The sequence below is a fragment of the Phyllostomus discolor genome, chromosome 2 (genome assembly GCF_004126475.2).
Source record: "Phyllostomus discolor isolate MPI-MPIP mPhyDis1 chromosome 2, mPhyDis1.pri.v3, whole genome shotgun sequence".
In the NCBI taxonomy this organism is placed as follows: domain Eukaryota; kingdom Metazoa; phylum Chordata; class Mammalia; order Chiroptera; family Phyllostomidae; genus Phyllostomus; species Phyllostomus discolor.
The window spans coordinates 114054339-114065410 of NC_040904.2; the positions used below are offsets into that span (position 1 = coordinate 114054339).

Consider the following 11072-nt stretch of genomic DNA (forward strand, 5'->3'; position numbering starts at 1 on the left):
TTCCTGCACTAAGTCAAGAACCCAGACACTATAGGCCAGCCCAAGGCAGACTCACTCTGGGCCCAGTTCCTGTTTGGTAACAACTTCGTTTAAACAAAATTAAACTCTTCCCCAAGCCACTGGAGTTCAGTTAATGTGAACCTTCTCAGTCTGGCAATCATTCAAGAGTCACCTTAGTATCTCTTCCCTAGAGAAGTATGATATTCTAATAAAGGAATTATTTGCTTGAGGGGCCATGGGTTAAATGTGAAAATCACCATCAATACAAAAGGTAGGGACCTTATTTAAATGACATGCTTTTAAGTTAACTATGGATGTGAACAAATCTGTGGTCATCTTCATGCATCTGAATAATTTAGAAGAGTTAACTTGAGGTTTGGGATCATCTTAAAATGTGTACATTTTCTTGGGCAAAGAGTCATCACTTTCATAAAATCCTTTAGAGTTTTATGGCCAAAAGGTTTAAGAACCACTGTTTTAGAGGAAAGATGAGATTAAAATCAAGATAATATTATTTTATATATTTATAAATGCATTAAATAAAAATTGCAAGTAACTTCCACTTCAGTAGGCAGCAAGATAATGTCCAATAATTGTAAATAATCATAACATGATTAGTAAACATGTTTGGACACTAATATAGACAATAATATTCCACAATTTTAGATACTTATCAGTAAGTATTTACCTTAATATAAATAAAACAAGCTTATTAGGAAGGGAGAAGTTCAAACACAGATTCTAACCTAGATTGAAAACTACCAGTAGACTTATTTCTAGTACTTTAAAAAAGAAGTTTAATTAGGTAATTTTAAGGAAATACCAAATACAAATAGAATCACTATGTAGCATCCCATTTTCTTAGATAAGGAAAATAAATTTATATATATGCTTTATAACAGATTGAATAAAAGATATAATGTGGAAACTCCTTTTGCAGCCAAATTTTGCAGCCAAAAGTCAACTGCAGAGCCTGGATGTTTAAAGCCAGGACCCATTCAAAGGATTCCAAGAATTGTTCTCAAATTGTGAAAAAGTATTCCCTCCTTAAATTGATTTTAGAAATGGATTTTAAAAATTAACAAGTTTGAGAATGACACACACAAACCTACCAAGTTATTGTGCACACCGTTTGTTTTGTTATATATAAAATATAATTTATCACACTGGCCAGCATGGCTCATTTGGTTGGGCTTCATCCCATAAAGCAAAATATTGCTGGTTCAATTCCTGATCAGGGCACATGCCTGGGTTATGGTTCAGTCCCCTCTCTCACATCAATGTTTCTCTCCCTCATTTCTTCCCTCGCTTTCCCTCTCTCTAAAAATAAATGTTTTAAAGAATATATAATTTATTTATCCATTCATTTGAAAAACTATTTATTAAACTTGTTATATGCATGTACTGAACCAGGTACCAGAGTTACAGCAGTGAACAAAACAAACCAAAGATGTATAAAAATATATCAATCTTTGCTTATTGTAAAGCATCCAGGCATAGAAGCATATAGAATACAAGATCAAAGTTATCCTCATGAAGGCTTCCTCTTATAATAACTACTGGTAACAGGTTAGTGTATTTTCTTCCAGACACTGTTTATTTATATATGTAGAATATCTTATAGAATAGTATTTTTTAAAAAGCTTTATTGAGATATAATGCACATACTGGATTATAGCAGAGGTGTCTGACCAGATGTCAGGGGAGTGGGGAGAAACCCCAAGGCAGTGCAAGAGCCTGCACTCCCTGAAGAGACCCTCCCAGGATGGATCAGAAAGTGCCCATTGAAATCACAACCAAAACCACGTGACAGTCATTCCACACCCTCAGACAACAGTATACAAGCTAGCCTGGCACCAGAATGCATTGCTCCAACAACCAAGAAGCACAGCGTGACACAGCCAAAGACAACTTTCACAGAGCCTGCTTGGGGCTGAAAAGGTCACAACACTGGTACACAAGTCACACTTGTTAACACAGGTCACACTTATAACAAGGAGATGCCCAAACCTGGGCAGAGATGCAGTGCCCCTGTGCAGCTGGAAAACCCTCCTACCTGCTGCTGGATCATGGTGGCAGGAGAAGGGACAGAGATGCAATGTGAGCTGATGCTCATGGTGGACATTGGTCCATACTTGCTGGGAATTTGGACACTCTCACAGTGAGTAGGATTTTGGGGGAGAGATTTAAAATGGAGGGCTCGCAAAAGTCCTTCCCTTTTTTCATTCCTTATTTTGCATGACTGGGAGCCAGCCCACAGAGGCTGAGTCCTGTGCATAGGATTACGTGTCCTGCTCATGGCTCTTCTGTTACCCTGCTTGCATGGTCTGGAGCTTGCTCATGTACCATGTGCACTTCACCAGTGGCAGGCTCAGGTGGAGCACTGCAGTCCCACAGCACACAGCACAGGTCCTGGGCTGCTCCCCTTCTCTTGTCCTGAGAGTGGTGCACAGGTGAGTGGGCCAGAATTGTTCATCGCCCCTAGGGCACAAGCAGCTGGATGCTGGGGCCCAGCAGACTGAGCCCTTCACACTACCGACTGGCGACTGGCCACAGTGATCTGGCAGTACATGTGGCCTTGGGAGAGGGGAAAGCTGCAGTGGGGCAATGGAGATGCTGGCCTCACAAGTGTGCACTTCAGAGAGGGAGAGAGCGTGGAGCTGGAGAGATGGAGAACCATCCATGTAGCAGCCTTGGAGTACAAATAACAATGGAGGGTGCAGGTTTCTGGGCATGGATTTGAATTTCAGTCTTTTTGGGGACAAGGGGACTTCTGTATTTTGCAGAACAGAACGGTTTGGAGCAAGGGGGTCCCCACTCCCCAAATTGGGCACCGTGTTAATAAAACCCTTTTTCCTTCTCCACCAATCTCTGTTTAATGGTTGTATATGGAGGCAGGTAGCTGAATTCCATTTTGTCCTCTTAACAGAATGTGTGTGTATGTGTGTATAAAATACATATAATATTCACTTGTATAAATAGGACAATTCAATGATTTTTAATATACTGCAGGTTTGTGCAACTGTCATCATAGTCTGGGTCAGTGGAGTATTAAATTATGAATATATATAATATTACATGTGCAATTTATTGAGAAATTTACTGATAGAGATAATGGTGATACATAAATATGGACACATACTTTCATTTTAGGTCAGTAGTAAACCTTGAAGACTTCCTCTCAGTGTAAGCACAGACAGATTTGTGATCATCACCTGCAGAGAAGAATGCGGTGTCACTTCCCTCTCCCTTGTGAAATTCCTTAGAAAAAGGCTGCTGAAAGATAGCCACTTGATAGGATTGATTGTGATAATCCTGTGATTTCAACAGACAAAGAGAAGTTTGTTAACTTACAAAAAGGCTTAGAAGAGTCTAAAATGAACTGGAAAAAAGTATAGAAAATATTTAAAAACACACAAAATCTGGCACATTTGTGTCTCTTGAAACAACAACGACATTAATAGCTAACAGTTATTTAACCTTTACTATATGCAAGGTGCTTTTCTAAATGGGTAACATATACCCTGGCTGGTGTGGCTCAGTGAATTGAGTGGCAGCCTGTGAATCAAGGGATTGCTGGTTCGATTCTGGTCAGGACCCATGTCTGGGTTGCAGGCCAGGTCCCCAGTGGGGGGAGCACAAGAGGCAACCACACATGTTCCTCTCCCCTTCTTTCCCTTCCCATCTCTCTAAAAATAAATAAATAAAATCTTTTAAAAAATAAAATTAATTAACTAAAGCTTAACATATAGTACGTCTTTGAGTTCTCATAACAATTTCATGAAGAATTTATGGTTATTGTTCTCATTTTACAGACATGGGGGCTAAGGTAAAAGAGGTCTACCTTGTGCCTTAGGCAAACTGGCTTCTGAGTCCACACTCTTAACTGAGTTAATGGGATGTGGGTAGGGTGAAGGATAGAGAGTGGTTTAGGATGAAAAGTGGAGAAGTTGGTGATGGTTTTAGCATAGTGGCTGCTCCCTAGTGAGCACTCACTCACTCTCTCAATGCAATCATTATCACAGGCTGTCCTATACCTTCTAGGAAGAATGGGCATCTATTGTTAGAAAAGGAACATTTCTGTGGCCAGCCTAAGGAACTGATTAGCTGTCTTAGATCAAGACTGCCACCATTCTGCAAGGTAACTGATGCTGCTAGGCCTTCTTTGGGGAACCTACTAGGTGCTGAGCCCTGGTACTGGGGGATGTTTAGAAGTTGAGCATGAATTGCTCTGCCCCAAACATCTTCAGTTCTTGCTGGTGGTTCCTTATCTTTTGACTCATAAAGTTACTATCTTCAAGTTTCTCAATCACAATGTGGTCTCAACTGAAAATAATCTTTTATATCTGAAATTTGTTTTTGCATGCTTAATATTGATAAGTATCTTTTCAGTACTAGAGAAGCTCTAGACACTTCTTTGTTAAACATCAGAGGCCTGTGGAAAAGCTGGACAAAAAAGGATTGTTTAATTTGGAGATGACCAAAGGGAGAATTTACAGACAAGAACGACAAGCAGCAATTTCCTGTCACAGCCAAATCATAGCTGGGGTGGAAGGAGACCTTAGGCCAAGAGAAGGTTCAGTTACATTTGAATGGCAACTGCCTTATAAAAGGGTTACCCTTTCCAATTTGTAACAGAGAGGAAGAAAGGTGCCCCTTCAGCAGGAAGGAAGTGTAGGGCAATTCTGATTAAAACCAGAGAGGAAAAGTACCAGATAACTCTGTCCAAGACTGGAGTTGGTGGTGGGAGAAAAGGAGAGATCCAAACCAGCAATATTCATTCTCACAGAACAGTTCCTGCATTTTTTTTTTTACATTGGTAAATAGCATGTGTTTATTCACATTACCTGGCAAAAAAAAAGGAAGTATTATTGAAAATTCATGGTATTTCCAAATTCTGTTTTACTTTTCACCTTTCTATTATGAAAAGTCACAAACATGCATAAGTGGAGAACAGTGTGTAAAGAAACCTTATGTCTCCACCATCCAATGTCAATGATTATCAACACAGGCCAATCCTGTTCTTGTCTACACTCTTGCTTACCAGATGAGTGTGCAGCCATCACTGCACCTGTAATCACCACAGTGAGTACTATCATTTCAGAGTCAAGCTTGCCTCTTTCTTCACTCAGTCCCATCCTCTCCAGGAAGTAATCCGAGGACAGGAGACAGATTGGAGGAGACAAGGAAACAGTCTCCACTGACATACAAACTGGCTGAAAGGGAGAGAGGAAAGCCATGGCAACCACAGAAAGATAAGGAGTGGGGCAAAGGTGTATCCTGGCGCATTGACCCTTCCCCAACCCCTTCCACGTGGAAGCAAATGGAGCGCTGGCAGATGGGGGCCTTTGAATGATGAGGGATTCCAAGTCTAGGAGGGCAGAGAGGAAAAAGGGGCAGCTTCTGGGGTGGGAGCATTTAAGATCTTCTGCCAACTCTCTTTCTGGCCCCTGCACTTAAGGGCACGTTGTCAGCTGTGAAGGGCTCTGGGGTGTGGGGAGAGGAAGCAGGCACTTGGGCTGAGGAGATGCATTCCCAGAACCATGCACATGTGGTGCTAAGGATATACTATTATTTGACTGACCTGAACCTGAGGTGATTTACCGGAACATGGTAAGCAAATTTCTAGGACCAGGTGACCCAGCAGCCTCCCATTTTACTTCTGAGGCATGGTGGCTACTTGCACAGTAGACGCACCTATGCATCCAGTCATCAAGTAATAAAAGCTAAAAAATGCAATGGGTTTCCTGGATGGGCACTAAGCCATCGCCTCCATATCACACTATACTGAAAGTTGAAAACTGAGCAGAAATGTGTGCCTTAATCTTTCTGGCCAGGCTCTAATCCATGGAGTTGGTTATAGGAACATCATCCAAAAAACAAAAATGAATCTAAGAAACTTGTTTTTTAAATCTAACCTTATGAAGCCGAAATGACAAAAAAAGCAGACCATTAAAAAAACCCTTTTTGTCACGTATTTCATGCTTTTACTCAATCAAAACAGATCTCCTAAATTTGACATTCAGTAACTTTGCTTTGGATATTTTTCTAAAGGTATCCTGGCTTCCCCCTGCCTTTCATTTTGACAATCAGGGGGTTTCCTGATCATAACTCGACTTTCTCTCTCAAATTTTTCTAAATTTCCCCCTCCTCACTTTCCAGTGTTCAGAATATCTGAAAAATTTTTTTCCTATTAATACTTTTAGATGTCAAGTTGCACAACAGCACAGCAGTCCTGCCTTGGCTCCTGTCACATGTTCCTTTCACACCTGAGATATGTTTATGAATTAGTCTAGTCTTCTCAACTTCTACTCGAAGTCCGGATATCAACACCTATTTCTATGTAACTCTTGACCTCTGCCTGGGGAAGGCTGAATGATAAAATAATAGAGGAATATTAGTACAAAATTTTGGTTTTTTGAGGAATATTTTAAGCTGTTTAGTCAGAGAAGATGCTGATACTACAGCAATGAAATACCAGTAATAATATTTTCAGTTTATATGATGCTCTGTTATTTTTCAGGCCTGTTCACATTCATTTGATCTAAGATAATGTTGTGATGTAGATATTATTGCCATTGCCCACAGAAAGAAACTGAAACTCAGGATTATTAAATATCTTAACCAACATCTCCCAGGTCATCTAACCCACTCTAGGTCTTAACTCTCACCTATAGGCTAATCATTTCCAAATGTGTTTCAGACCCCAGGCCTCTGCCCTAAAAAAGCCAAACATTTCTGTAAAATTTCCTATGGACTGATTTCACCTGGGTGTCCCACAGGCAGGTGGAATCTGAAAGACAGCCAGCACCAGGTGTTCTCCCTCCACTGTTTCCTATGGCATGCAGCGGCACTAGGAGCTACTTGGTAGCACTAGGGGACAGCACAACACATCCTGGACCTCAAGAAGTGTTTGCTGCACAGGTGATTTAATAAGCAAGTGAGTGAGTGAGTGAGTGAGTGAATGAGTGAGTGAGTGAGAGGAGGAGGGTCATCCTCGGCGCTTCACCCACCCTTTCCCGGGAGATTAATTGGTCATGAAGTCCTGCTGTTTCAACATCATAAATCTCTTTTCAAATCCTTCCCCCCTTTACAATCCCCACCATGACTCCTTTGCTGAATTGTGTCAAGGCTAAAATGAGATTTATACACATAAAAGTGTTTTGCAAAGAATAAACCTCTGAGGAATAAGAAGGGATGAATCCCTCTGGACTCTGAGACTAAACATATTGATCCCGGTGTGTCTATTTGCCTTTATCATGGCCTTCACGCTAGGAGATTTTTGTCTTCCTGACCTTCGTTTTTTTCTGAGATGACTTCCAGGGGCCCATTGCTTAGTTTTTATGCAAATACCACCCATTGCCATGGACAAGCCTATATAGCTCAAATAGACCCTTATGCTGCTTGCTGCTGCTTGTTTCTTACAGGAGAATCCAGCTCTTGAGAAGGCATTCAGGTTTCAGAGCCTTCACTGCACTTCATGCAACCTTAGGCATATAGTGCTTAATAAATGCTTACTGCTTGAGAGGTCAGTTCTCCTCATCAGCCTGAGTTTTTCTCAGAATTCTATTCCTTATTCTGCTTATATCAGGAAATTTCTTCCTAAGAGATCTGACAGAGGAAAATCATTTGGATTAGACTACAGGTTGGAATTTCTAAGAAGCTGCTCATTCTGTTAAACCTAAGTAGACCAGGGTAGGAGTCCTAGACTCTGACAGACTAAAACTGTCACATTTTATACATGTATAATGCCCACAGACATACACCCAAAACAATGAGTAATATTAATTAAAATACCTAAAACACAAGAATCATAGAACTAAAAAAAAAGAGTATGTGTGTCAAAGAGTTCCTCATCCTCATCTGTTATAGCCCATCAGTCACCAAGTCTTGTGGCTTCTCTCTTTGACACAGGTGTTCAATATGGTATTTCCTTTCCACACTTTGTCACCATTTCAGTCCTGGCTTTGCATAGTCCACCCACCTCCACTGCCCTAGTTTCTTCACTGGACTCTTGCCCTCTAGTCAATCCTTACTCTATTGTAGTTTACCCTCAGTCCCAGAAAATGCCCCCCCAAACACGATTTCATTGAGCTGTCCCGCTGCCCCAAATCCACACCTCCAAGGTCTCCCTAGGATTCACAAGGACAAGGCACATCCCTAGAATTCACATCCTTGGACAGATGTTACACCTGCAATAACTTTTATTTATTTTTATTAACAACATTTTAAAATTGATTTTAGAGAGAGAGAGAAAGGAAGGGCAAGAAAGAGAAACATTTATTTGTTGTTCTACTTATTTATGCATTCATGGGTTACATCTTTTTTATATAGAGTTTTATATATATATTTTATTATTTTTTTAAATTCTCACCCAAGGATGTGTTTATTGATTTTGATTTTTTAGAAAGCAAGGGAGAAAGAGACAGAGAGAAACATTAATGTGAGAGAGAAGCATGAATCAGTTGCCTCCTGTACATGCCATGACCTGGAAGCTAACGCACAAACCTTTCACTGATGGGACAATGCTCCAATCAACTGAGCCACTGGCCAGCGCCATTGGTTGAGTCTTGTATGTGCCCCAACCGGGGATTGAACTCACAACCCTGGCATATGGGGATGATGCTCTAACCAATTGAGCTACTTGACTAGAGTTTTTTTGTTTTTGTTTTTGTTTTTTTGCAAGAACTTTTAAAATCTGGCGTACTCTCTTGTCCAACTTCCTCTGACTCTTCTTCACAGGGGATGACTGTGGGTTGTCCCTTAAAACCTGGAAAGTTGTCATCCACAATTTACATGGTTAAAGATCTGCACATGGATGTAACTGGCATGCCTAAATCAAGAAAAGGCAGGCTCTAAAGATGAGTAACTGAGGATCTGGGGTTACCCAAAGCTCCAACCAATACCTGGGAGCAATATCAAAGAAGCAGGATTAAAAAGTGATGGTAGGACACAGGGATGATGTGGCTGCAGATGCCTCGTCCTGGTTGGGGCCACCACCTTCATTCCTGGGACAGTGGAGCTACCCACTTTGGAGGATCTGAAAGTGCAGGAGATGATAGTCAGTCCTGCTGTTCTTAAAGCCGTGGTGCATCACTATGAAGCTCAGTATGATAAACCCAGAAGGGGCTCATGCGGTGCCATTGGGAAGAGAAGGACCTGCAGCAGAGTTTAGAGAAAGGCAAGCTTGTCAACAAGTGCACAGATAAAATGTCACTGCGCAGTATTCTACTTTATAGAATTCTAACCTGCATTGATTATTATGGGCTGCAACTGTTTTGTTGCTGTCACAAACAGCAGGCAAAGTTTTACACAAGTACATGCTGGACTGGGTGTGACCCGACCTGGGAGAACCATCCAGGGTCACCAAAGTGAAAACACATGACCTTTACCAGATAATTGCTATCACTCAAGATCAAGACCAGAGCCCAACTTGGAGGTAGAAGGAGATTTGCAGCCTGCCAGACATGCAGCCATCTTTTTTCCTGCTCCGTGTAGTAGAGATGGGTCCATGACCCACACTCAGTCACATGCCCAGACAACAGCAGACAAAAACGCACATGTGGTTTATGAACATTAACAAAAAAGTTAATTTATGTGACTTGGCTGTTATTCTATGCCATTTCCTGGCCATTAAACAATTTAAAGGGGAAAAGGTGATTGTAATTTGGCAAAAAGAAGCAAACAAGGAAGTTGATTCAGAGAAAAGGTGTGAATAGAAGGGAACCTAAGAAGCAAGAAGGAGTGGACAGCAGCCAGCTGTTAAGTCAACCAAAATGTCTATCCATGTCTCTTGACTGGGAAAGTGCTGGTCAGGCTCTGATACTGGAGAACACTGTAGTCATCTGGCAATCTCCTTCACTAGGTCATGATACCAGAATAGTCTCCTAACCACTCAGTTTCCCTGGAATGGGCCCTGGTCAACCAGGCTGGCTGCCAATATAGTTTCCCCTGCAAATCAATGCATTGTCTACATGTGTGACTCAGTCTTGGTGAGCTTGGCTAAGGAGAGGCCACTGTTGAGAAATGAAGCCACTTCCACTTCAACAACAATAATAATTAACAAACAAAATAAATCTAACTCTTAAGCCTGAGGAAGAGCTTTCAGGACCATACTGAAGTGACCTCATAGTGGACAGTTTGCTCACCTCTCGGGCACAGTCCCTGCATCATCCTGTGCTGAATGCACCACTGTAAAATCATATGGTAACACTCTCTTCATCTGGATTCCATTTTCTCCCCGGCTACCCCCATCCTTTGGGGCTCTGTAGGCAATTTTCACTTGCTCTAGAAAACCTCTTCCACTGTCCCTCCTGATTTTCTTCCTATCTTCCTAAGAGTCATATGCCCTGGGAAGTAATCCCGCATGATTGCTCTCACATGCTGGGCATGTGTCCATTGTAACATTGAAATATCTGCAAGTGGGATCTGCTGTCTCCACTTGGGGGTCATACTGGTAACTCAGACTTCATTTGGCAATACTGAACAGTAAGCTAAACCACACCGAGGGGTGATCCCAAATCCTCTTTCTTGTTCATGCCCTCAATGTAACAGGTCACCAGGCCTCATCTCTCCATGGTCCCCTCACATTTGTCTGCTTTGCTTCTCACCACAGGCCCTCAATATTGCTCATCTAGACTGTGATGATAGTCTTCTAACTGGTCTCCCTGCTCTACTCCTATTCTTCTCAAATGTGTCCTCCACATTAATGCTAAAATAACCTTTTTTGGGGGGGTACCACTCTGCCCATGTTATTCTCCTGCTTAAAACAGCTTAGTGTATTCCCTACTATGGGATAAATCCAATCAGGCCATTACATTGTGCAAGGCCACTGATGATTGGATGTATGGCTTTTGCAGCCTCATCTCGTATCTCTCCCTAGTAAACTAGAGTTATCTTAACTAGGTCACATGGCTTCATTCTTCCTTGCCTTTGTCCATTTCTGGAATTTATCCTTGTCCATCCCAACCCTCCACATTCTCCTGGAGAATTAGTCATTCTTCAGATCTAGCTCAAGTGTCACCTCCTTCAAGAAGCCCTTGGTGACCCACCAAAGTGAATTTGATCATCCT

General features: G+C 41.6%; 1 pseudogene; it reads left to right on the forward strand.

Moving 5' to 3' along the window:
* Nucleotides 1-8962: 8962 nt before the first annotated feature.
* On the forward strand, nt 8963-9649 carry LOC118498938 (annotated as a pseudogene).
* Nucleotides 9650-11072: the final 1423 nt, after the last annotated feature.